This window comes from Carcharodon carcharias, chromosome 26 (genome assembly GCF_017639515.1).
Source record: "Carcharodon carcharias isolate sCarCar2 chromosome 26, sCarCar2.pri, whole genome shotgun sequence".
Classification (NCBI taxonomy): Eukaryota; Metazoa; Chordata; class Chondrichthyes; order Lamniformes; family Lamnidae; genus Carcharodon; species Carcharodon carcharias.
The window spans coordinates 29,870,529-29,898,456 of NC_054492.1; the positions used below are offsets into that span (position 1 = coordinate 29,870,529).

Genomic DNA, 27,928 nt, shown 5'->3' on the forward strand with positions numbered 1-27,928 from the left:
TTAAAAAGAGCCCTCATGCAGTTTCTCTCAAGCCTGTGTCCCAGAGCAGACAGACTTCTCAAGCCCTTAAACAGAAGTATTGTTATATGATGTCAGTGAAATGAAGGTGGGTGTGGAGAAAAATTGCATACATATTTGCTACAAATTTGCTTTGCGCTGCTGGTATAGATCTAACTTGCCCTCAGTAAGTCTGATATTCCTGAAGCTTCTTTGAGAGGGAAAATATACTTTTATCTGGTAAACAATACATTCTTGGTTTTTTTTTAAAAGGATCCACCTCAAGACTCTGGTACTGTTTAAGTGAATGTGCTTCTACAGATTTTGAAGCTGCCACCATTTGTCCCCATGAATTCAGAAAGGAAACAAATATTTTTTTGCCTGGATAAATAGTGCAGGTTAGTGGCATTGATGTGAGCCATTTTGTTACGATGCTGCTAGATAGTGAGCATCTAAAATCATCAGTTCCTTGCCAAAGGAGTGTACAGAATAAGTGGAGAGGTTTTCTATAGTTCTATAACATGACAACATTAACACTGAAAATTCTGTTCAGGGAGGTTGTTATGAAGAGTATAAGGAGGAGAATGTTCCTTGAACTGTTTTGGATAAACATTAAATTAGTAATTTTATTTGAAAATGATTACTTTCTGAAAAAAATTTGATTAGAACTTGAGTTAAACTAACTCCTAAGCCCCCACTTGCCTGGATTACTGCACCTCCCACAACATTTATGAAGCTTGACACCATCCAGGACAAAGCAGCCCACTTGGTTGGCACCACAAACATTCACTCACTCCACCACCGACGCACAGCAGCATCTGTGTGTACCATCTACAAGATGCACTGCAGTATTTCACCAAGGCTCCTTCAACAGCATCTTCCAAACCCATGACTACTACCATCTAGAAGGACAAGGGTAGCAGTTGGATGGGAAACCACCACCTGGAAGTTCCCCCCCAAGTCACTCACCATCCTGACTTGGAAATATATGGCCGTTCCTTCACTGTCAAAATCCTGGAACTCCCTTCCTAACAGCACTGTGGATGTACCTACACCACATGGACTGCAGCGATTTAAGAAGGCAGCTCACCACCACCACCTCGAGGGCAACCAGGGATGGGTACAGCTGTGTCCCCCCCCCACCCCGTTCTTTGTCTAAAATTTACTTTTTTTGAGAACAATGTACAGAGGAGAAAGAAATGCCATACAAGCAGTTGAATAACTATACAAATTTTAAAAGTTCAATTTCATGCCCTCCATCTCAATGCCTCAATATCTGGTCAAGCTGGACTGAGATAGAAATAAATTGATGATCCACCTAAGTCTGTGTTTTGCCAAATTTTAAGGTTCAAAAAGCAATAACACAGTGGCATTCAGCAAATTCGTACCTCCCTGTAATACCTCAACTGCTCTGCAGTTGCCTTTACGCACATGTAGCGTCATTAGTAAGGGACCTGTCCACTGTCGCGAAAATTCTGGCAGAAGCCCCAATCAGCCCACAAATGGGCACTTGATTATGTAGATTAGTTATCAGCTGTTGCCAGGCAGGTAATATCTGCATGTGCTGACCCATCTCCAGGCGATTTTTCCTAGAAGTAGACTCAGAAACTCCTCCTGGACTTGCTTTGAACACTGTCCCCATGAGACTGGGATGATTCTGCCCAATGAGAACAGACTGACCCTGACAATTAAAATACATAAGGGTAATTGCTATTTCAGTGCTTCACTGTTGCAGGTGCCACTTTTCAGAGGAGATGTTAAGCTGAGGCCCTACAGATGAACATAACAGCACCCATGGCCCCATTTGAAGAAGAGAACTTCTATTGTACTGATCAATATTTATATCTGAACCAACTATCGCAGACATTTCCTCCTACCTCCCCCTGGACCATGAACCCACCACTGAACATCAAGCCATTGTTTCCAGGACTCAACCTCGGACGGCCCGCTTCTACCTCCTACCCAAAATCCACAAACAGGACTGTCCTGGCAGACCGATCATGTCAGCCTGTTCCTGCCCCACGGAACTCATTTCTTGCTATCTCTGCTCCATTCTCTCTCCCCTTGTCCAGTCCCTTCCCACCTACATCCGTGATTCCTCTGACACCCTACATCATATCAACAATTTCCAATTCCCTGGCCTCCACTGCCTCCTCTTCATCGTGGATGTCCAATCCCTCTACACCTCCATCTCCCACCGGGATGGTTTCAAGGCTCTCCGCATCTTCCTCGAACAGAGGCTCAAACAATCCCCATCCACCGCTACTCTCCTCCGTCTGGCTGCACTTATTCTCATGCTGAACAATTTCTCCTTCAACTCCTCTCACTTCCTCCAAATAAAAGGTGTGGCTGTGGGTACCCGCATGGGCCCCAGCTATGCCTGTCTCTTCATGGGGTATGTGGAACATTCCTTGTTCCCGTCCTACTCCGGCCCCCTCCCACAACTCTTTCTCCGGTACATCGATGATTACTTCAGTGCTGTTTCATGCTCTTGTCTGGACCTGGAAAAATTTATTAATTTTGCTTCCAATTTCCACCCCTCCATCATTTTCACATGATCCATCTCTGACACTTCCCTTCCCCTCCTTGACCACTCTGTCTCAATTTCTGGTGATAGACCATCCACCAATATTCATTACAAGCCTACCCACTCCCACAGCTGCCTCGACTACAGCTCCTCACACCCCGCTTCCTGTAAGGATTCCATCCCATTCTCTCAGTTCCTTCGCCTCCATCGCATCTGTTCTGATGATGCCACTTTCAAAAACAGTTCCTCTGACACGTCTTCCTTCTTCCTTAACCGAGGTTTTCCACCCACAGTGGTTGAAAGGATCGTCAACCGTGTCCGGCCCATCTCCCACGCACCCGCCCTCACACCTTCCTCTGCCCCCAGAACCGTGATAGGGTCCCCCTTGTCCTCACTTATCACCCCACCAGCCTCTGCATTCAAAGGATCATCCTCCGCCATTTCCGCCAAATCCAGCATGATGCCACCACCAAACACATCTTCCCTTCACCCCCCTGGCGGCATTCCACAGGGATTGTTCCCTCCGGGACACCCTGGTCCACTCCTCCATCACCCCCTACACCTCAACCCCCTCCCACGGCCAATCGCAGAAGGTGCAATACCTGCCCCTTTACTTCCCCTCTCCTCACCGTCCAAGGGCCAAAACACTCCTTTCAAGTGAAGCAGCATTTCACTTGCACTTCCCTTAATTTAGTCTACTGCATTCGCTGCTCCCAATGCGGTTTCTTCTACATTGGAGAGATCAAACGCAGACTGGGTGATCGCTTTGCGGAACACCTTCAGTCTGACTGCAAGCATGACCCAGACCTCCCTGTCGCTTGCCATTTCAACACTCCACCCTGCTCTCATGCCCATATGACCGTCCTTGGCCTGCTGCAATGTTCCAGTGAAGCTCAACGCAAACTGGAGGAACAGCATCTCATCTTCCAACTAGGCACTTTACAGCCTTCCGGACTGAATGTTGAGTTCAACAATCTTAGATCATGAACTCTCTCCTCCATCCCCACCCCCTTTCCGATCCCCTTTTTTTCCAATAATTTATATAGATTTTTCTTTTCCCACCTATTTCTATTATTTTTAAATGCATTTCCATCCATTGTTTTATCCCTACCTTTTAGCCTATTTCGATCCCTTCCCCTCACCCCACCCCCACTTAGGCTATCTGTACCTTGCTTGTCCTGCGTCCAACCCTTAATGTCACCTATTAGCACATTTCTTAGCTAATATCACCACCTTCAACACCTCTTTGTCCTTTTGTCTATGACATCTTTGGGCTATCTCCACCTGTCACTAGCCCTTTATCCAGCTCTACTTGTCCCACCCCCCCAACCAGCTTATATTTCACCTCTCTTCTACTTTCCCTTAGTTCTGTTGAAGAGTCATACGGACTCTAAATGTTAACTGTGTTCCTCTCCGCAGATGCTGTCAGACCTGCTCAGTTTTTCCAGGTATTTTTATTTTTGATTTGGATTTCCAGCATCCCCAGTTTTTTGCTTTTAACATTAAAACATTATCTGCTCATGCCTTTACTTTTTGTGGGAACTTGCTGTGCACAAATGAGATTCTGTGTTTCCCTACATTAGACGGTGACAATTATACAAGTCCATAAATGTAAAGTTTCCGGTAACTATTTGAAGTGCTTTGTCAATAAGGCATTGTTAAAGTCATCGATTGAGTTCCATTTGTAATTTGATTTAACACACACTTTGTCTTAATGACCTTTATTGTTATTGCCACCATAACTTTCTTTTCAACGGATGGGAATTGTTGAAGACTGCATAACCTGTATCACATTTGTATTAACAAGGTTTTCTTCAATTTATTATATTACCGATGGGAATACTATTTTGCTGGATAGATACAACAGTGTTTTCAGGAATCTTAAATGTGTATTTTCATTGCCTATTATTTATGGCCTTGGTGTAAATCCATAATATTGAGAAGATAATTCCCATAACCACCCCCATAATTTAATGTCTTATGAAGCCAGTGCATATGTTTCTGTGTGGTTGTATGATGTATCAAATAACTTGGAATCTGTTACTGTGTATTTTCTGCATTGGTTATAATCAAATTGCTGTGTGAATTCACGTCATGATGAATTAGCAGGCATGCTAGATTATAGGTCTGACAAATTGACTGCACAACTGCATTTATGAAATAATTACTCTTTGCAGTTGGTATTTTTTATATAGGCACTAGTGTTTCATGCCATTATTTTGTGGTATCCTGGTAATTATTGAGTTCATCAGATGAGCTTTGATTGTAAGAAAGACATCCAAACTTCTTTCTGAGTAAGAAACATTCTTCCTGGTCGTCTTTTTCTTCCTTTCCTCACCAAACAAATCCAAAGCTTTTGAAATGCAAATTAATGTCACTAGACACAAATAATTGCAGTTCTTTAAAAATATTAACCATATTACCTTTTATCTCGACTTGCACCAAGTCCATTTACCTGTCACCTCTACTCTTCTCTCTCCTTTTTCATGCTCTCTTGTTCTTTGTTTTTCATGCACTCGTTCTTTTTTAAAGCATTTCTTAAAACCTACTTCTTTGACGAAGCTTTAGGTCACCTGTCTTAATATATCCTTTTGTGGTTTGGTGCTAAATTATTGTTTGATAATGCTCCTTTTAAGCACTTGGGAACAATTCACCACATTAAAGACACTGTATAAATGCTAGTTATTGTTGTGGCCAATGCCCGGGCAGAGATCAACTAACTCGGTGTAACAAGGACATTTTTTAGAAGAAAATGTATCCTGGTATTAACTAGTACATTCACATCAGTGAAGAGTTGAATATAGGAGGTGTTGACTTGAAACAGGATTTTTTAAAATTTTATTTCATTGTTTGAAAGGAGGAAATGCAAAGGAAGAGGACTTTTCTCAATCTGGCATGTCAAACACCAAAGAAAATCTAGAATTGTTACTGACTGACTATATCATTATTTTTTTTAATTCCAGTGTCACCTGTAGGATATCAGGATACTAAACCAAGTTCAGACATCTTTTTCTGAAATAGAAAATGAATATTGCATTGGGGTTCATCAATATAACTTGATGTTGATTTATGGAGTTGATCTATCACTAAAGTGAAAAAGGTGAGTTCTGATTTTCTTAAGTCTCTAGCACAAAGCTAACAAAGATTGGTAGAATGTTGCATTTTCAAATACTTGTAATTCGAGAATAAACTGTTCATTCAAGGTACAATAAGAGAACTATGCTTTATGAAGATAACAGTATGAGACTTGAATAGACAAGTACAGTAGTTCAATTCTAAACATGGCAAACCTTCATAAAAGCATAAACTATGCACATTTTCCTTTATATTTCTAATTTCTACAGCAATTGAATATGCCAAAGACAACAGTGGTCATTGAAGGGAAGAATTTTTTTGAAAAGTGTGGAGAAAGAGACTGCATGTTTTTTGGGAGAGCAGTAGTATGTGACACAACACTCAAATGATTGATCTCCAGTGGTAGAAAAATCAAGCTGTAACACGGTGGAACATGTGGATCTGTGATTTGAAACAGTTGCTCATATAGATTGGAGCAAAACCATAGAAGAATTTGAACATGAAGATTAGGATTGTTAAATTAAATCATTTGGAATTAAAAGAACTGAGGTAATGGGTTTGTCACAGTGTACAAGTGTTGCAAAGCTCTGGGGTAGCTAATGTTTGGAGATGGGCAGGGTAGCACAGAGACTGTTATAAAAAAATCTCACAACAAAATTCCGCAGATGCAAAGAATCTTTTTTTTTTAAATGCTGGAAGTGCTCAGCAACTTGCACAACATCTGTGGGCAATGTTTCAAGCTTTTGGCTCTTCAAGATTAGTAATAACAAAGGGTCAAATCCTGAAACCTTGACTGCTATTTTCCATAGATGCTGCTCAACCTGCTGAATTTTTCCTGTTTTTTTTCTGTTTTAAAAATGAATCTTAGAAGTGAAGGTCTGGATTTAAGATTTCACCAGTGGCAAGGGAGAGGTACAGCTGTAAGAGCATTTTGTTTCAGAGAGAGTTTATTATTTTATATCACAACATGCTTTTCAAGTGAAGTTAAAAGCTCAAGTCAAAGTGTACATCATGGTTGTACCACACTTAATTTAGCCTAGGGTAACCAGAAAGGTTAATGAACTATGTAGTGAACTAAGAAGGATGGATTGGTGATTGTTAACAAACTGGAGGGAATTTTAACTAGTCCAGATTTGATTTTTGGGAAGTAGTTTTTGGCAGTAATGGTAGAGGAGTAAAGCTGGGTGTAGTTAGTGTATGTATGGAAATTGATTCCATGCTTGTGAATGCTGCGTATAAATGATGAATGAGGGTGTCAGTGATGGTTCTCTTCTTAAAAATGACTGTCAACAGACATATTTGCTATGCTGGGATAAGGATGAATACGAACATGAGACCATACTATGGCAGGGATGGATTAAGAAGGAGAATGGAGTGGTCAGTGGTGCTTAGGATGTCAGAGAAGGGAGAAGGAACCTAGATCAGTATTTCAGGATATCATTTGGTGTTTTTTGACCAGGCTGATCTGTGTTCTGGGTGGAAGTGCAACAAAGATTGGTGAAAATTTAGTGGTACCCACTTAGTCAAATAAGTTATATAATATAATATAATATATTATATAATATAATTAAGTAATGAATTAAAATACATTAAGGATGTCAGGACAGGTGATGTGTCATGGTTGCAGCATGTGGGAGCTCCTGGATGCCATTGTGATCCAGGTCAAATACATCTGCAGCAAGTGTTTGTGGCTCGAGGAGCTTCAACTTGGAGTCATTGAGCTGGAGGCCGAGCTGCAGATACTACAGCACATCAGAGAGGGGGAAAGTTACCTGGACGCTTTGTACCAGGAGGCAGTCACACCACTTGGGATAGCGTCTTCTGATTTGATCAGTATTCAGGGACAAGAGGGTGTAACTGCGAGTGAGGCAGGAAAGGGATCCAGAGGGCAAGAGTGAAGCAGCTTCAGCCTTTGCCATTGTTGAATAGGTTTGAGATTCTGTAAGCTTGTTTAGATGATAGTGGGGACTGCAGGGTTGATGAGTAAACTGACCATGGCACCATTGTACAGGAAGCTATTCAAGTGGGGGGAGTGAAAAAGTTTGTGGTAGTAGCAGGAGACATTATAGTGAGGAGAATTGACACTTCTCTGCAGCAAAGAGCGAAAGTCCAGGCAGCTGTGTTGCCTGCCCAGTGTCAGGGTTCAGGACATTTTTTCAGGGCTGGACAGGAACTTGCATTGGCGGGGGGTGTTGATGTGAAAGATCCACTTGTTGTGGTGATCCACACAGGTACCAACGACGTAGGTAAAACTAGGTAAGAGGCTTTGCAGAGAATGTGAGGAGCTAAGCACCAAATTGTAAAGCAGAACCTCAAAGGTAATAATCTCTGAATTATTACCTAAACCATGTACAAATTGGCATAGGGCAAGTAAGATTAGAGAAGTTAATGCATGGCTCAAAGACTGGTGTTGGAGAAGTAAGTTCTGTTTTACTGGGGCATTGGCACAGTACTGGGGAAAGTGTGATCTGTACAGCTGTACATCTGAACCAAGCTGGGACTGGTGTTCTAGCAAGCTGTATAAGGAAGGAAGTACAGAGGGTTTTAAACTAATTAGTGGGGGCAAGGGATCAAATTTGGGAAGATGCAATAAACCAAAGAGCAGAGACAAGGCAAGAGAAAGATATTAATATGGGAAATGATAAACAGAATGTGACAGGATGGGATAGAGTGTACAAATCTAAGAGTGAAACAGCAACCAAGGCTAGAGGTTACAAAAATAAAAAGACAAAAGTAAAGGCTCCATATCTGAATGCACGTAGCATTTGAAACAAAACGGATGAACAGAGCAACTAGAAATAAATAAGTACAATCTGATAGCCATTACAGAGACATGGCTGCAGGATGACATAGATTGGGACCTGAATGTTGAAAGGTTCATGACTCTTAGGAAGGACAGGAAGCTAGGAAAGGTGGCTGGGTGGCTCTGCTAATTAATGATAGTATTAGCGCATTAGAGAGAGATGACCTAAGTTCAGGAAACCAGGATGTAGAAGTGGTGTGGATTGAAATGAGAAATGACAAAGGCAAGAAGTCAATTGGAGTGGTGTATGGGCCCCCTAATTGTGACTAATGGTAGGACAGAGTGTAAAAGAAGAGATATTGGGAACTTGTCACAAAGATGTGGCGATAATCAAAGGGAATTTTAATCTACATATAGACTAGAAAAATCAGATGGGCAAAGGTAGTCCAGATGAGTTCATAGTATGATCATAGTTTCTTAGAACAGTACGTTCTGGAGTCAACCAGAGAGCAGGTATTGAGCAATGAGATAGGATAAGTTGATAACCCCATAGTGAAGGAACGTACCTCTGGGTAGCAGCGATCATAATATGTTTGAATTTTGCATTCAGTTTGAGGGAGAAAAGAGTGGGCCTAAGACTAGTATTTTAAACTTAAGTAAGGGCAATTATGAGGGCATGAGCTAGCTAAAGTAGACTGGCAAATGAGATTAAGGGAAAAGATATGGAAATGCAGTGGCTGACATTTAAGGGGATATTCCAGAATACACAGAATAGATAGGGGAGGACATATGGACCATCCGTGGCTAACTAAACAAAAGTTGGACAGTATCAAACTTGAAGAAAAAGTATATACTTGTGCAAAGAAGGGTGGCAAGTCAGAAAATTGGACAGAATATAAGGAACAGCAAAGAATGACAAGATTAATAAGGAGGGAAAAATTGGAGTACAAGAGAAAGCTAGCTAGCAATATAAAGATGGATCGTAAGAGATTCTATAGATATTTAAACAAGAAAAGAGTTAACAAAATGAATATTGGCCTTAGAGTGTGAATCTGGGAATTAGTAATGGAAAATAAGGCAAAGGCAGATGAATTGAACAGATATCTTGCATCGGTCTTCACTAAAGAGAATACAAGTACCATCCCAGAAATAGCTGTAAATCAGGAAATGGAAGGGAGGGAGGAACTCAGGAAAATTACAATCACCAGGGAAACTATACTTAGCAAATTGTTGGAGTTGCAGGCTGGCAAGTCCATAGGTCCTGATGGACTTCTTCATAGGGCCTTAAAAGAAGTAGCTAATGCGATAGTTGATGCGTTGGTTTAAGTTTTCCAAAATTCCCTGGATTCAGGGAAGGTTCCATTAGATTAGAAAATAGCAAATGCAACTCCTTTATTCAAAAAGGGAGGGAGACAGAAAGCAGGAAAGTCCAGGCCAGTTAGCCTAACATCTGTCATAGGGAAAATGTTGGAAGCTCTTAAGAAAGATGTTATAGCAGGGCACTTCGAAAAATTCAAGGCAATCAGGCAGAGTGAACATGGTTTTGTGAAAGGGAAAACATGTTTAACCAAGTTATTGGAGTTCTTTGGATAATGTGCTTTGGATAATGGGGAGCCTGTGGATGCACTGTACTTAGATTTCCAGAAAACATTTGATAAGGTGCCACATCAAAGGTTAATGCAGAAAATAAAAACTCATGGAGTAGGGGGTAACATATTGGCGTGGATTGGCCAGCTAAACGGAAACAGGGCAACGATAAATGGATCTTTTTCTGGTTGGCAGGATGTAACGAGTGATGTGCCTCCGGGATCAGTGCTGGGCCCTCAACTTATATATAAATGAATTGAAGGGGCAGAATGTGTGGTTGTTAAATTTGCTGATGTTGCAAAGATAAGTAGGAAAGCAAGTTGCAAAGATGACGTGAGGCTACAGGGGGACATAGGTTAAGCGAGTGGGCGAAGATTTGACACATGGAGTATAATGTGGGAAAATGTGAAATTGTCCATTTTGGCAGGAAGAAGAAAAAAACATAGTATCTAAGTAGTCAGATTGCAGAGCTCTGAGGTTCAGAGGGGTATGGGTGTCCTGGTGCATGAACCACAAAAGGTTAGTATGTTGATACAGCAAGTAATCAGGAAAGCTAATACAATGTTATTATTTATTGTAAGGCAGATTGAATATAAAAGTAGAGAGCTTATGCTCCAGTTGTACATCTTGGAGCACTGTGTACAGTATTGGTCTCCCTATTTAAGGAAGGATGTAAATGCATTAGCAGCAGTTCAGATAAGGTTTACTAAACAAAGACCAGGAGTGGGCAGGTTGTCTCATGAGGACAGATTGGATGCTATGCTTGTATCCGCTGGAGTTTAGAAGACTAAGAAATGACTTTATTGAAATAGGAGATCCTGAGTGGTCTTGACAAGGTGGGTCTGGAGAGGATGTTTCCTCTTATGGGAGAATCTAGAACTAGGGGTCACTGTTTTAAAAATAATGGATAACTGATTCACCCATTTAAGACAGAGGTCAGTAGGAATTCTTTCTCTGAGGGTCATGATTCTTTGGAACTCCCTTCCTCATAAGGCAGTGGAAGTAGAGTCTTTGATGTTTCAAGGCAGAATTAGATTCTTGATTGACAAGGCGGTGAAAGATTATCAGGATAGGCAAGAGGTTACCATGAGATCAGCCATGATCTTATTGAATGGTGGAGCAGGCTCGAAGTGCCAAGTGGCCTATTCCAGCTCTTAACTCGTATGTTCGTTTGACCTTGCAAGGAGATTGACAATAGATAAGTAGAGACATTAAGGGTCTGCTTTTTAAGTGGATGGTAGTTTTAAAAAGTGAGCAATGCTAGAGCATGGGGAGAAGTTTGTTGTTAATTAACATGGATTATAAAAGTCACATCTGAAAGATAGACAGTACAGCCTGGATTATGTACATAAATCTCTGAAGTGGTACAGGGACCAAAAACCTTCTAAGGAAGAGATAAGAATGTTACCATTAAGTCAAAATTGACAAAGGGTTCAGGAAGGTGGTATGAGATTAGAGGTGTTGTAAACATGAGAGTAAAAGGAGATTAGAGATTAAATGAAGTTGATGAAGATTGATCAGTCAAAAGTGGGTGTTCTTTTGAGGAGGGCACCATGCAGTGATAGAAAATTGGTGGTTTGAAAAGGGAAAGGGATATTACTTAAGCAAGAGGATTCATTAACAATTTACAGTAGCCAGGTAAGGTAATCAAGCTGTCAGAATTTGGGTGTAGAGGTAATCGGAGAAGGAGATTATTCTCATGGGAAGAAACAAGCTTGAGGAGGAAGGGTGGAGAGGATGCGAAGGAAACTAGAGTGATAGCGGATCCGGTGTCGAGTGGGGTGTCTCACGTATCTCACCAATTTAATTAAAGCATTTTTAAAGACCTTTTCAGTCATTGCAACAATATTTAAAAAAACACTCTTTACTGCGCTAAACAAAATCAGTTTATGGTCATGGCTACAAAGTAAAGGTGGCCATGCAGATGGCCTCAGCCCTCTCATCCAAACCTACAAACCACAGCAGCCTCCCTCTCTTTCCCCAACCTTAAACTCATCATCTCCACAAACCTCCCACTCCACTTGGTCCCTAAGCACACCTCCTTTACTTTTGTAATCCATGTTAATTAACAATATAGACTTATCCCCATGCTCTAGCATTGCTCACTTTTAAAAACTACCATCCACTTAAAAAGCAGACCCTCAATGTCTCTACTTATCTATTGTCAATCTCTTTGCAAGGTCAAACGAACATACGAGTTAGGAGCAGGAGCTCCACCATTCAATAAGATCATGGCTTAATGGTAACCTGCCTATCCTGATAACCTTTCATCACCTTGTTAATCATAGCAGCAGCCACCGCCTCCCCCATGGCACTGGTGTTCAGTAGAGCTTTGGCTGGTAGTTCTGGTCTCCACTCCAGGGCCCGTGATCCCAGGAATGGCCTGCCACTGGCCTGTCAAGTGCCTGAGTGACACATGATGTGGCAGGCTTTCCTGGAAAAAGGCGAAGCAGAGCTCTTGCAGGCTCTTCAGACGATGACCGTGGCCCTGTTGCCTCTGTAAGATTCCGGTTGATATCTATTACTTTATCCTTTTTATCTCTTTATCCTATGCTCTCTTTTTTCCTACCACCCTGTCCTGCAACGAAACCCTATTTAAAGATATCAGGTGAATGCAAGTTTAATTGTACTTTTAGATCTGGCAGATGTTGATTTATGATGCATATCCAATTTTAGTAAAGAAACTGGAAGGGAAGTATGTTGCTACAAAAAATGTTGTCTTACAATATATTACTTGCTTTGACTTGGGTTTTTACAACAGTTTGCAGTACAGTTCTTCCAAGCCTATTTTTACAGTTTTTCTTTATTCTTACAACTGCTAAATAAACCGTACATTTATCTTCTCGGTTGAACTGTTGTCACAGGTAAAAAACCTTTTTGAGTCAGATTGTCACTTCAGAGTGAAATGTCAGTGAGCAATTCAATTGGTTAATGAGTTGAAGAACAGAGGTCTGCGATGGCAAAGGATAATGCTTTTTGTGCAGGATACTTTACAGAGGGTTCAAAATCTGCTACTTCATATAGTTTTTACTGTCTCTATTTGCAAAGTTTAATTTGTCCCAGAATTCTTCCCAAGAAAAATTTAATTTCAGCTTGGTGATGGCTGGATTCAATTCTTCCCACAATCGTAGAGCAACAAATTCACAACTGAACGGGTTGTAAAACAGTAATCTGATTGAGGTCTTCGGGCTGCATCATAAAACAAAATAACAAAGCTATAACGATTTCTTAATGTCACTTGAACCTAGATAAGATTACTATCTTGAAATCCTGCCTTTTTGATTTTATAACGTATGCTTATCTTGATGAATACCTACAACTGGAAATGTTAAGAAATTGAGAATTTTTCATGTTGGCAAAATGAAAACTGTTGTGGTTAACCCAGGAGTTCCATTTTTTGGTTGTTGTTAAATAGGTGCTCATTGAAGGCCACAAGTGGAAAACATCAAGAATTATTCTGAAATTTTAAAAAAACACGCATCAGGTCATTCATTTGATGGCTTTAACCCTATCTTTGTCTCCTCAGATGCTGTATGACCAGCTGAGTGTTTCCACCACTTCTTGATTTTCCGCATCTACTGTATTTTAATTTAAAGAATTTTTCTGGCTTGTTATGCACGCAACCTAGCAACAAGAATTGGCTACAGCCAACCACCTAAGTACTATTCTGACAAGTGGTACAAGGACATCTAAAAGGGAGTAGGAACAAACACATTTATGTATCTCACCTGGTGGCTTAAAAACATGAGTAAAGCTCTTAAATTCCATGGAGGAGAGGAAGTATGCTTATTGTTACAATCCTAGCTGATGTTGATACTGGACAAGTCAGATCCCAGAGCGAAACCTGACCTTATAGATCCTAACTTTTTTTTAGAAACTGTGGAATAAAGTTGCTGAACAAATTCACAAGAGTCTGCTGATGAACTTTTAAAATGCAGGAAAAAACCTTTATTAAACAAGAAAAGTGAACTATATTACCCCAGACAAGGTTGGAAAGACCTCAATACGAACACAAAAATATGATTCAAATATTCACTCTTACTTCACCCAAGCTATATCTTTAACCATACGTACAAATTAGAAAAGATTAAAAAATTATCATATCGAACTTATACTCTAGTAATCAGGGTAAGTATGCAGTACATGTGAATTAACAGGCAAACAGTGGTCAGCATACCACACTCCAAAGTTAATGACACATGCGACCAAAGCAGATTCCATGGATCTCTCAACAACCCACTCCAGGTGCTTGACACATCGTGAGCCAACTGGTCTCACTGAAACTCTCATGGGGAAATTCCAATCTTCACATCTGAAGAACTCGCCTTGGAGTTCTCTCCAAATGTAGCTCCCACTCAGACGGCTTCAGCAAGGATCCACCTCTTTTCAATCCCGCCTTATGAGATTCCTTTCCTCTGGATCTCCGTGTACACTTAGCTTCACCTTCCAAGCACAATTTCAGATCCTCAACCAAGCCAAACTGAACACCATTGCTCCTAAGGGCCCACAGTAAGGAATCAACCTTAGGCTGCCCTCTTGGATCTTCTGGGCTTCTCTCGAGCCTACTTTTCTTCAAGTCTGCTCTCTGAAGCTCTGTCTTTAATTTGGATCCTGTTTCTCTGCTCCTTACTTTTAACTTCACTTAAGGGACCTCTTTCTAATCCCTGTCTGTGTCCCTGACCTAGGACTTCCTTTGGGGACCTCTTTCTGGCCCACTCCCTGTTCCCTGTATCCTGCTCCCTGGGACACTTTCCCCCAGAATGGTGCATTCAGGTCACCTGACCTTTTTTCGCACCGTTTCACTTCTTTGCTGCTTTCCCCCTGCGCAGGCATGCAAGGCCAGTTCCTGGCCTGAAGAACGAAAACAAAAAGCTGCACATGTGCGGTCACTTCCCCACCGAATCATACGCAGAAGGCATGAGGCCCCTGGGAACTGGAGTTCCTAACCATCTCCTTCAGATTAAAGTAAGTATTTTGAGTTTCATCACATACTATCTAGTTTGAGTGCAGGAAGGTTCTATGTTGGTCTTGTTTTACAATGTTAAAAAATACATTGAGTATGATGCCAACAATTGACCTTTTGTGTCCTTTGTGTTGTTGAGGGAGATATAATCAGCCAGGATTCCTGCTCCTGTTCGACATTTCTCAAACCTGTTGAAAGTGCATGTTTGCTGTTAGGTGCAGAAAAAGTTGGGTTAAATTGTGATGGCCTCAAGTCAAAAAACCTGGTTATGCTCAATGTTGATTGTTAGCTCATTTTGTGGAATTTATGGTGGGCCTTATTCTTGAACCGATGCGGTCCATGTGATGAAGAACTGCCCACGGTGCCTTTGGGTAAGGTGCAGGTTAAAAATACAAGTTTTTTTTTTCCCTTCTTACTTTCTCATTAGGTATTTCATCCAAATGATTGGCTGCTCATCTTTGAGCCTTGACAAGTGAATTTTGGTGGTCTTAAAAGCTGATTCTAGACCGTGTTCTAATCAGATAATCACAGAGTAACTCCTGGATAGTGATCAGCAGCAGGAACCTTTATAGTACATTAAATGTAATCTTTAGGCAATGGAATAAGAAACAGCCATATAATGTCTATAAAGTAGCATATGTTAGTTGCATCATGGAGGTGGAAGAACAGGTGTTTAAACAGAATTAGCAACAGTGAGACAGGTTTTTTACCTTTTTGTGATCTTGAATAATGTAGCCTCAGTGTTTTCAGCTGATCAGATTAACTCAAACCAGCAAGTTGGAAGGTAATTGATGACCAGAACTTGAGGAAAGTGGAAGATTGGAGGTGGGATGATAGTTGGAAAGAATAGACAAGTTCATTTTTTGAGGCAGAAACTGATAGTGGCTTTGAATCACTTTGGGGAGCTGGGTAGAGGGTGTGGTGGTAGGTTTGTTGAAGAGAAGATGGAGATAAGTATTTAATATTCTGATGAAAAGTAACAGACCTAGAACATTAATTCTGTTTCTTCCTCCACAAATGTTGCCAGGCCTGCTGAGTATTTCCAGTATGTTCTGTTTTTATTACAGATTTCCAGCAGCTGCAGTATTTTGTTTTGTAGCAGAATTGGAGGAGCACAAATATCTCAAAAGGTTATTGGGCTGGGGGAGATTACAGAGATCGGGAGCCAAGGAGGGTTTTAAAACTGAGGCATCACTTAACTGCAAGCCAGTGTAGGTCAGCGAGCACAGGTGTAATAGGTGAATGAGGATTGGAATGAGTAAAGGACACAGATGGCAGAGTTTAAGATGACGTCAGGCTCATGAGGGGTTGAATGTGGGAGGCCAGCCAGGAGTGCTTTAGGATAGTTGAATCTAGTGGTAGCAAAGGCATGGATGCTTTCAGAAACTTTAGTGAATTTACAGTAAATCACATCCAATCTTGAATAGCGCTTCAGACAAAATACAGTCCCTTGATATGTTGGGTTGCATTTTCTGCAGGTTTCCCCAACTCGGGCAAAGTACAACTACTGTACATGCCTTGCTCTCTTGGGATTCTAAATGGATTTAATTGAATTCTGAATCTGTTATGTATGCTAGGTAGAGAACAAGCATTCAGTGATCTATAATTTATTGTAAAGAAAGTGCAAGTAAAAAAAAAAGCTTTAGAAACTGCATTTGTATTCACAGAACACTCTATAGTGTAACATTCAGATTCATTAAAATTAACGCTTAAACACACAACAGTTTTTAAAGATGGTACCTCCCAAATCACTTCCTTCTATTGGTATTGTTGGGATAAGTTCCAAGGTCTCTGACTGTCTTATACTTGTGTACTTACTGTGTGTCAGCAAGCTATTCAACTGTGGAGAGCATAATCTGTGGAGCCAATAACCTATTTTCCTGCAATCTAGCAACTCAGGTTTGACTACCAAAATGGTCAGAAATCATGGCCCACGTTCAGTGAATTTTTCACTCCAGAATGCATTCACCCCCTTCAGGCATTATCCTGTCAGTAATTTTACTCTTAAGTTATCTGAAGGAAAAGTAAGTCAAAAAGATGGGTCATTTCAATCTCTGGTCGCTTAGGCTCATGCTGTACAATTCCCTCCCAGCCTCCGCCTCCTTAAATCCCATCTCTTAATTGTGCTACTGATCACCCTTCCTCGTTTCCTTAACATCCATTTATGTCTGATTATACCTCTGAAACACCTTGAAAGGTCTTTCTATGTAAAAGGTACTATATGTTGCTCTGTGTCTGAGCAGGTAGAGTAGTACATAAAAGTAGGATGATACTAGTCCAAATTAGAGAGACCCTACAAGGCTCTATCTTCTATACAAGGATTTCACAAGTAGCCTTCCTCATGGGAACCATGAACTTGTATTTCTGGGCCCTCCTCTAATTTGGATCTGTTACGTTGCATGATGTGCTATTTTGAGATGCAGATTGAAAATGCATGTAGGTAAGTTGCATTGCAGTGATACTGGGCAAAGACATTTTAAGAAATTACCTTAACTGGGAAGCTTTTCTTGGGGACTGTCATCATCATCTACATCTATTGTGAGATCTAACTGGTAGTGGTCACATTGACCCTGATCACAAACTCCTGCAAATCCAAATGCATTATTTTCCTCTAGTGAGGGTACCTTGTTATGTCAACAAAAGCAACTCTCCGAGCACCAACCTCACCTGCCATCTACCCCTTTGCTGCATCCTCCATTTTTGATCCATCTAATGGGAGGAGGAGCGAATGCTTTGCCAATCCAAAACTTGCCTGATACCTCTAATTTTTCCTTCCTACAAATTTTTCTCTAGTCAGCCAAAGAGTTTTGTCAGCCTTTGTTATTCCATTGCTCATTACCTTGACTGCCAACATTTTTTTCTTTCAAGTGTCATTTCCGCATTAAATGGATGTTGCAGACATTTACATGAGTGTAATAGTGCCACATAGTCTCTCTTGCTACATATTCCCATCCCCACAATTCCCAAAGCTCATACTATAAATAATTGACCTGACCCTAATTTATAGTGGGGTCAACTGTTCTGAGTGGCCAAGTGCAAAGCACACAGCTTGCTGTCTCTAGCCAGAGCACCAGTATGGGGCAAATATACAACTGGATATGGTCCTCAGGATTCATGACATCAGTGTGGGTGGGGTGGCCTTGAAGACAAAAGTATGGGTACTCCAGGTACAAATGTGATCACTGTTGCTATAGTATAGCAGTCAACCTTGCAGCATTGAGCTGGGCAAAAATGACTTGCTTGGGATAAAAGATTTCTTTTTGAAATAAATTCAAAGCTATATAACCTACAGCCATGTGGATATGAATTTTGATATTATGCCTGTGTATAAATGTATCATTTGAAATCATATGTACTGTCATTTGAAGCGAGTAGAGGTAAAGTACTTTTGGCATGAAATACTTCAATACTACTTTCTTCCACTTCACCTCTGCTCCTAACCCCACCCCAACTCCCAAAGCCCTTCTTGGCTTCAAAAAAATCTACAGAAACTGAGACATAATTGAACTCATGGGAAAGTATATCATTGGTTTCATTAAAAAAATTTGAAACAATGAGGCCATGTCTTGACAAGGTAGTAAATAAAAGTACAGTGCTACAACAACAACAATGTATTACCTTTTAACATAAATCGTCCCAAGTGCTTTGTGAATGTTTAAAGCAAGCTTAGATACTGAGCTTCTTAAAACAGTATTATGGCAGATGACCAAAAGGTAGATTTTAAGGAGCCTCTTAAGGGAAAAAAAGATAAATAGAGAATCAGAGGTTTAAGGAGGAAATTCCAGATCTTAGAGCCTGGACAACTGAAGGCATGACCACCAGTGGTGAAGCACTTAAAATGGTGTATGCGCAAGAGGCCTGAATTAGATGAAATTATCTCTCAGGGTTTTGGGGCTGGAGGAGATTATAGAGATAGGGAGGGGGAGAGGTCATGAATGAATTTGAAAACAAGGATAAAAATTTTAAAATTAATATTTTGCACTGCAAGTTCTCTTATATATTCGTTTCTCTTTTTAAGATCCATATAATACTGATATTGGAACATATAATATTGAAGGTGAGAATTACATATATTACTGAGAATTTAAAATATTTTTGGTTTGCATCATTTTTTTCAATTTTCTCATGCTGCCCCAAGATACTAATTTCCCCCTACAGTTTTTCTTCGGTAAAACTCAACAGTATTCGTAAGGGGCCAACAAAATTCCCAGCAGCAAAATAGTGAAGGCATTTGAAAAATTAAAATTAACCTCCCTACTACTACTAAAGTGAATTCTTTTTAAATGCAAATTGTTGTCACATTTGTGGCAGTGTCCAACGGTCTCAAACTGGCACTGATTTATTCCTTGCATAAATTTCCCAATAAACCAGTGATTAGAATGTGTATTTATATAATTATGGGCAAAGTGATGTACAATGAAATTGCAATGAATCGAACTCTGACACAAAATTCCAATTATGTTGAAGTCATCAACCACTCCCATTGGTGGAATAGCAAATCACAGAGACTCTAATAAGCCAGAATTCCGTGCTGGTAATTCCAGTTGACTGAACTTGTCTAAGCTTGTTATATGACAGCGTGACCAATCAGAGTGGAGTTAGACCACATGAGCTCAAAATAATGGAGCCCAAGGAGGCTGATGACCCTGTAGAGTCCGATGAATGCCTTTACGTTTCCCTAGCTGATGCCGCAAAGGCAGTAGCAATGTTCTGGGATTTTGTATTGCACCATGAAAACACCAAAAATATGTTCAGTGACATGGTGAGCTCTATCGTGCAAGTCCGAAGGCAACACACCAAGCAGAAAAAGATTGCGGAGCGTTTCGAAGCTCGAGTTTTTTCAATGCAAAGCTCTGGCCTTTTGAAAGATCAGGCCATTGTAGGGTGTGAACAAATTGAATAAAGACTTTTTCACACATTTACTGTGTTTTCATTTTGCATTTGAATCTGTCATATTTGACAGACTGCCTTTGTAGGCGTATCGGGTTACACAGAGATGCATTTATGTGTGAATGGGGCTCCCTCGGCTTTCACGTAGCTCTGCTGAGCACGAATTTGTGGGCGGATCTCCTGGGATTTGACTCATCAGGATTTTACTGTACCATCTTTTTCCCCCTCTAACAATCAGATGTGAATGACGTAATTTAAACGTAGTTGTGGCTTAACATTCTAAATCATTCAAGAAAAAAACTGGTGGGGATGCATAATTGTGCGGCCTCTTCATTTGTTTGGTTATTTCATTCCTGGTTGCTACACAAATTGAATTGAGAATGGGCACACACCACAGATAAAGGTTAGTAGAATGGGCACACTTGCAAGACTTGCTCTTAATGAGGTGTCCTTGGCAGTAAAGATTCTGTAGTGATTTCAAAAGCTTTGAGGTTTCTGAATGATGTTTGATTAAGGAGCCTGACTGACTTGGTGGTAAACTCTAAAATGTTTGGTTTCTTCATTTTATAGCCTTATTTGTGATTATCTGACAATGCTTATGTTACTGGTAATATTCAAGCATAAAGCTAAACAATAGGAAGTATAATTTATAAGCTTATATTGACTCATATAGTCAGTATCTTTGGATCAAAATTGCAAGAAGGCTTCAGAAAAGCGACCTGTTTCTATGCGATAAATAAAATCATTTTATGTAGGCTGTGCTCCAAGCTTCCACAATAACGATCACTCAACTGCATGGCACTGGTTGGAAAAAATGTTATTGCACACTTGTCAGCAGCTGCCTCAGTTTGAAGTTATTATTTGTGCCATTAGCAAAGATTTTAATAACAGTACCCATCTGGTGATTAGTTAGATTTATTGGACCATACCTTAAATGGACTTGTAATTATGACAGCAATTTTCATAGAGGCTGTTCATTGTTTTGAGTGATGTGCCAAGTAACTAGCTGTGGGAAACTAACTCAATCCCATGAAATTTGTTCACTGTTAGAACTCTTAATTGCCAGTATAAGCCATATGGTGGCAGGCCACTGCATTTTGGTTCAGCATTTTATGAATAATTGTAATGTTTGTTTTGAGGCTGCCAATATTGTATTTGTTCATAACCCAATTTAATAGGTAAAGTCACAAGAGCATGGGTATGTATGCAAGCCTTATATGCCAACAAAAAGGCTGGATGACCAACACTTTGCTTCATCTAACAAAATGTCAAATAATGACTCCTCGTGCAATGCTTACAATTCTTAAGCTAAATCCATGATGTGTTCTTAGGCATAGTACAGTCCACAAGCGTTATAAGATGTGTGGGGAAAAGAAAATGGTTGAGTAGTTTTATGATAGTGCATATACTATGCAACAGTTTAATTTTAGACATTACAGCTGTTTCTGATTAACTAAAATTTTTAAAATACTTCATTATTGAGTCCATAGCTTGATGATGAAGTGATTTATTTCATTTATTGGCTCATTTATAAAAATTATCCCAGACCTAAATGAAACAAAGGTAAGATTCATGCTCAGTCACTGGAGGTCAACAGCACAATTAAGAAATGTTAAGTTAGAACTATGTTTACGATTTCAAGAGACAGGATATCATTAGTGCATTGTTCTCTCCATGCTGATATATCTGGCCTACTGTCCTACAATGAAATATTCAGCTTCGAAAGTGGGTATTTGGATTAGAATCTTAAATACCTTGTGCATTGCTGTCATTGAAGTTATTAGCAACTTAATGTTATTTCTGCCTTTTCATACTGACATTGAAGCTACATCATTTCAGTCGTCTTGAAGTCCTTCGTAAAACAACGTTACAGTTATTCCTGTTATATTTGGTGAATGTAAGACAAACATTTCTGTGGCTTCCATTTTAGCAATGACAAGCAAACAGAATGGGACTAGTGTCTGACTGAAGCTTAGCCCTGGTTATGGATTGGGAGCTCCAAATGTGAACATTTGAACTCCTTTATAATATTGCATTAGGTGGTTAAATGGTTGTCCCACAATGCAGTTATTTAGATCTTTTTTAAAAACTCTTCTCGTCCATCCCTTCTTACCTCGCCGACATTGATTCCTTGCTAGTTCCAAAGATGTAGGTTGTCTTCTCGTGCCTTCCTCAAGCACTCATGTTTGAGTATTGGCCAAGAATGCAGCAGAATAATTAAATGTAAAGGGCATCATAGCAAAGCCCCATTCTGCCCTTGTCCAACGTTAACACACATGCAGACATCCAGCAGGGATGACTGCCCAGAAATCTGGGGGAAGGTTGTCTATTTTTTTTTTTTTTTTGCTTATCCTGTAACCCAGAGGCACACCAGTCAATTGCACTGTTCCCACCAAATGTTAGCTAATTTATTATGGATCCAAGGTTGTATCTGGAGTCCTTTCTGATCTGTATGGCAAAGCTACTTACTGGTCCGTCAGGGAAGATTGTGGGATGGTACAGATTAAAATGAGAACAGGGGAGTTACTAAATATTAAAGTGAATGCAATTATGCATAATTGGAAATATATATTATGGGAAGTATTGGCATTTTCTATTCACATTATGCCAGTGATTTAGTTTCAGATGCTGCTGGTGTTTGCCTACCATTGCATAAAAGCAGAATACTGGTCAGCATTTGGATGACGTCAGTAGTTTAGCAGCTGTTGTCCAGGAAAGTGTTTTTTCAGCTAATGAGAGAGTGAAAATGAAAGGGTTACCACACTTAAGATGGAGGCATATAGGTTATTCTATTGCATGATGGTATCTTCCAGAATTGAGTACCCTTTTTTAACTCTTAGAATACCACTAGCTTGAAGGAAATTTGAACATGTCAGGTGATTTTTAATTTATTTAAACACCAACATACATGCTAATTAATTGCAGTATTTTGTTGGTTTTAAAATTAACATAGTACGGTAAATGTTTACATTTTAGCCAATGTTATACAGGAGATGACAATGTTGGAGTTTTGGCTTTTTGCCTCTAGAGGACCTCACTTGATGTAGCTTGATGTGTGGCTTTTCCATTCGGGACTCTTTTTAGTATTTTTTGATTTCTGCATTTCTAAACTCAGGCAGATGATGTGTCACAAGCATAGTGTGTTGAATGCTGCAATATGCCTTCCCTGTGGCTTGCTGACACGTTATTTTTATTGCTGTTCAATAGTTTTCTGCTGTGATGGCAACATTTTCTTTTTGAATAGCTAAAGCTTATATGGAGAAGGGAGGCTTTACAGGCAGTGTCAATATCTGCGAGTAATTCGTCATGCCTATATTTAACAAAAAAATAAAGAAAAAAATTCTGGTGACTGGATTCCTGTACTGTAGTTGTTTGTTTGAGATAATTTTTTAATTCTGTCCTGATTTGCATTATGTAGGTTGAAGGGCAGGTGCCAGTTATGTTATTTACTCCTTCATCCAGATGTGAATTGCGTACATAAAAGGATTCCTGTTGTAAGTGGGCTTCCTGTGTGCATAATCTTACTCAGTGATGTAGTTAGGCAAAGATTCTCCATTTAAAAACATACTGTTTTTAATTGCTAAGATTGTTAAAAACATTTGTGTGAAACAGATCTTCCACAACAGTTAGTCTTGTCTCAGCGTTTTTGTTATATTGTGGCACAGGTTGGTATGTTAAAAGCTAACAGTTTTATCTTAACCCCTTTTTCCCCCACCAACATTTCCCAACAGAACAAAACAGATAATAGACCACTGAAAAGTGTAACTGGATAGGGGAACAGTTTTGGGGGGGTGGAAAAGAGTAACCTAGTTTCCAAAGGAAATAGAAAGTGCTGTAGCCTGCAAATGGATAAGCAAGATGCAATGAACAGACATATTTCCTTTCAGGAGTTGAGTTGCACTTCATGGATCAATATGAACTAAGGGGGAGAGTTAATCTATATAAAATGTGTACGTGCGTGGGTGTACTGTAAGATGTTTAATATACTTGCAGCGAGATTTGCTAGTGCTATTAGGGTGGATTCAAACTAGTTTGTCAGGGGGTTGGGAACCTGAGAGGTGGCCCAAATTGTAAGAAAGTAAGGCATTCGTAAGGGAGGATCTCAGATTGGAAGAACAATGTGTGGAATCTGTTTGAGTGGAGCTAAGGAACAACAAAGGGCAGCAGACATTTGTTGGAGTTGTTTATAGGCTACCAAACTGTAGTGGTAAGGTGGAGCATGGTGTTAATCAGGAGATGCAAGAAGCATGTAGCATGGGTAATACAGTAATCATGGGTAACTTCAGTTTGTAGATAGACAGAGTGAACCAATTGAGCACTAATCCTGTTGAAGATGAGTTTCTGGAGTGCATTAGGGATGGTTTTCTAGAGCATCATGTTTTTTTTTATATAAGACCATAAGACATAGGAGCAGAAATTAGGCCATTCGGCCCATTGTGTCTGCTCCGCCATTCAATCATGGCTGATAAGTTTCTCAACCCCATTCTCCAGCCTTCTTCCCGTAACCTTTGATCCCCTTACCAATCAAGAACCTATATATCTCGGTCTTAAATACACTCAATGACCTGGCCTCCACAGCCTTCTGTGGCAATGAATTCCATAGATTCACCACTCTCTGGCTAAAGAAGTTTCTCCTCATCTCTGTTCTAAAAGGTCTTCCCTTTACTCTGTGCCCTCGGGTCCTAGTCTCTCCTACTAATGGAAACATCTTCCCCACGTCCACTCTATCCAGGCCTTTCAGTATTCTGTAAGTTTCAATCAGATCCCCCCTCATCCTTCTAAGCTCCATCGTGTATAGACCCAGAGTCCTCAAACGTTCCTTATATTTAAGCCTTTCATTCCTGGGATCGTTCTCGTGAACCTCCCCTGGACCCTTTCCAGGGCCAGCGTATCCTTCCTGAGATACGGGGCCCAGAATTGCTCACATTATTCTAAATGTGGTCTGACCAGAGCCTTTATAAAACCTCAGCAGCGCATTCCTGCTTTTATATTCTAGTCCTCTCGAAATAAATGCCAACATTGTATTTGCCTTCCTAACTACCAACTCAACCTGCAAGTTAACCTTAAGAGAATCCTGGACTAGGACTCCCAAGTCCCTTTGCACTCCAGATTTCTGAATTCTCTCCCCATTTAGAAAATAGTCTGTGCCTCTATTCTTCCTACCAAAGTGCATGATCTCACATTTCCTCACATTGTATCCCATCTGCCACTTCTTTGCCCATTCTCCTAATCTGTCCAAATCCTTCTGCAGCCTCCCCGCCTCCTCAATACTACCTGTCCCTCCACCTATCTTATTATCATCTGCAAACTTAGCCAGAATGCCCTCAGTTCCTTCATCTAGATCACTAATGTATAAAGTGAAAAGTTGTGGTCCAATCACTGACCCCTGCGGAACTCCACTAGTCACCGGCCACCATCCTGAGAAGGACTACCTTAACCCTACTCTCTGCCTCCTGCCAGACAGCCAATGTTGAGCCAATTAGAGGACAGGCTATATTAGATCTAGTATTAGGTAATGAAAAAGGACTAATTAATCTTGTAAAAGAATCATTAGGGATAAGTGACCACAATGTGATAGAATTTTACACTATATTTGAAAGTGAGGCAGTTCACTCTGAAGCAAGGGTGTTAAAGTTGAATAAAGGAAATTATGAAGGCATATGGGACAAATTGGCTGAGGTGGATTGGGGAAATACATTAAAAGATATGACTGTACATAGACAATGGATAGTCTTCAAGGAACTATTACATAGCTTACAGCACCCATTCATTCCTTCAAGGTGCAAAAACCTAAAATATGTCAATCAACCGTGGCTGACAAAGGGAGTTAAGGATTGTAGAAGATTAAAAGAAAAGGCTTATAAAGTTGCTAGAAATAATAGTAAACCTGAGGATTGAGAGCTTTTTAGAATACAGCAAAGGAAGCCCAAGAAACTGATAAAGGGATTATAGAATGTGAATTCAATCTGGCAAAAAACATAAAAAACAGTTTGTAAAAGCTTCTATAAATATGTATAAAGGAAGCTTTTGGCTAAGCCAAATGTGGGTCCATTACAGGCAGAATCGGGAGAATTCATAATGGGGAATAGAGAAATGGCAGAGAAGTTAAATGATTACTTTGTGTCTGTTTTCACTGAGGAAGATGCAGGAAATCTCCCAGATTTAGAGATCCACAGGACTAGGAAGAATGAAGGGCTGAAGGAAATTAGTATAAGTAAGAAGGATGTATTGGAGAAATTAATGGGACTGAAAGCTGGTAAGTCCCTGGGACCCCATATTCTGCATCCCAGAGTGTTGAAAGAGTTTGCTATTGAGATAGTAGATATATTGGTGATCATTTTCCAAAGTTCTATAGATTCTGGAATGGTTCTTGAAGATTGGAAGTACAGGAGTAATGAAGTCTTGCTTCAATTGTATATAAGCTTGGTTAGACCACACCTGGAGTACTGTGTGCAGTTTTGGTCCCCTTACCTCAAAGGATATTATTACATAGAGGGAGTGCAATTAAGGTTCACCAGATTTGTTCCAGGGATGGCAGAACTGTCTTATGAAGAGAGATTGGAGAAACTGGGCCTGTATTCTCTAGAGTTTCGAAGAATGAGAGATGATCTAATTGAAATGAACAAAATACTTAAAGGAATAGACAGGGTCGATGCAGGTAAGATGTTTCTCTTGTTTGTGGAGTCCAGAACCAGGGGTCACAATTTCAAAATAAGGAGGAAGCCATTTGGGATTGAGATGAGGAGAAATTTCTTTACTCAGAGGGTCATGAATCTTTGGAGTTCTCTACCCCAGAGGGCTTGAGAAGCTCAGTCATTGAGCATGTTTAAGGTAGAGATTGATAGATTTCTGATTAACAATAACATAAAGGGTTATGGGATAGTGTGGGTAAAAGGCATTTAAGTGTTCGATCAGCCATGATCGTATCGAATGGTGGAGCAGGCTTGACTGGCAGAATGGCCATTTCCTGGTTCCTATGATCCTATACCTGTCTCAGAAATGTGACCGTTGCAGAACTACTGGGCCAAATCTTGCTGAGAAAATGATAATATGTTAACAATGCAAGCCAGTACTAATGTGCAAATTGACCAGCAAATTCCAGAGACTGAAATACATTGTGGATTTCCGGAATTTGCTAGTTGATTTATAAAATGCCGCCTTTTGCTTCTCACAAGTGGCACCTCTCCCTTAGCCGCCTTGTTATTTTTAAGAACATGCTGGATTTGTGCATTAATTACCTGTTAAGCTCGCCACTAAATTAAGTCTTGTAATTAAGAGTGCAAGTATCTCAAGCAGGTGGGAGTATCACCAGAACAGCAAGCTGTGCTATCCCAGCTAGCTGTGCTGTCTCCATATATGTGTGGAACTTGCCTTTGTTTGGCTCTCCTGATTGATTGCTTAGTAGCTAAATGCTAGTGGTGTACTTGGGTGTACAGATCAAATATCATGTGTACACAACGAAGTTAGGAACATAGGACTTGGGATTAGGAGTAGGCCATTGGGCCCTTCGAGTCTGCCCCGCCATTCAATAAGATCATGGCTGATCTGATTGTCACCTCACTCCACTTTCCTCTCTGTCCCCCATAGCCCTTGACTCCCTTGCCTATCAAATATCTAACTCAACCTTGAATAACTTCAATGCCCCAGCATCCAATACTTTCTGGGGAAGAGAATTTCACAGGCTATTTGACCCTCAAAGAACATTTCTCCTCTGTTCTGTCTTAAAAAGGAAACCTCTTATTTTTAAACTGTGTCCTCTAGTTTTGGCTCCCCCACAAGAGGAAGGAGCTTCCTGGTATCTACCCTATCAAGCCCTCTCTGGATCTTATGTTTCAATAAAATCACCTCATTTTTCCAAACTCCAATGGGTAAAGACCCAACCTGTTCAACATTTCTCCATAAGATAAGCCCTTCATCCCAGGAATGAGTCAAGTGAACCTTCTCTCAGCTGCTTCTAATACAATTATCTTTTTTTCAAAATAAGATCAAAACTGTATACAGTACTCCAGATATGGTTGTACCAAGGCCCTGTAAAGCTGCAGTAAAACTTCATTGGCATTCATTGCAAGGGGAATGGAATATGAAAGTAGTGTTCCATTTGCCTTCCTAATCACTTGTCATACCTGAATAACTTTGAGATTCATAT

At 40.2% G+C, this 27,928-nt stretch overlaps 1 protein-coding gene across 8 annotated transcripts in view; it reads left to right on the top strand.

The window, feature by feature from the left end:
* The window catches only part of LOC121269805 (D-glucuronyl C5-epimerase-like), a 115,274-nt gene that overhangs the window by 32,463 nt on the left and 54,883 nt on the right, over window positions 1–27,928 (top strand). For 3 of the 8 annotated variants that reach the window (XM_041174750.1, XM_041174748.1, XM_041174749.1), the window contains exon 2: window positions 5,488–5,624. The exons of 3 other annotated variants lie outside the window; for them this stretch is intronic. The gene's annotated coding sequence lies outside the window, so the exon portion shown is untranslated. Of the gene's footprint in view, window positions 1–5,487; window positions 5,625–14,758; window positions 14,895–18,910; window positions 18,950–27,928 lie in introns of all 8 variants that reach the window. 2 more of the 8 variants (XM_041174751.1, XM_041174753.1) reach the window with 2 other exon arrangements.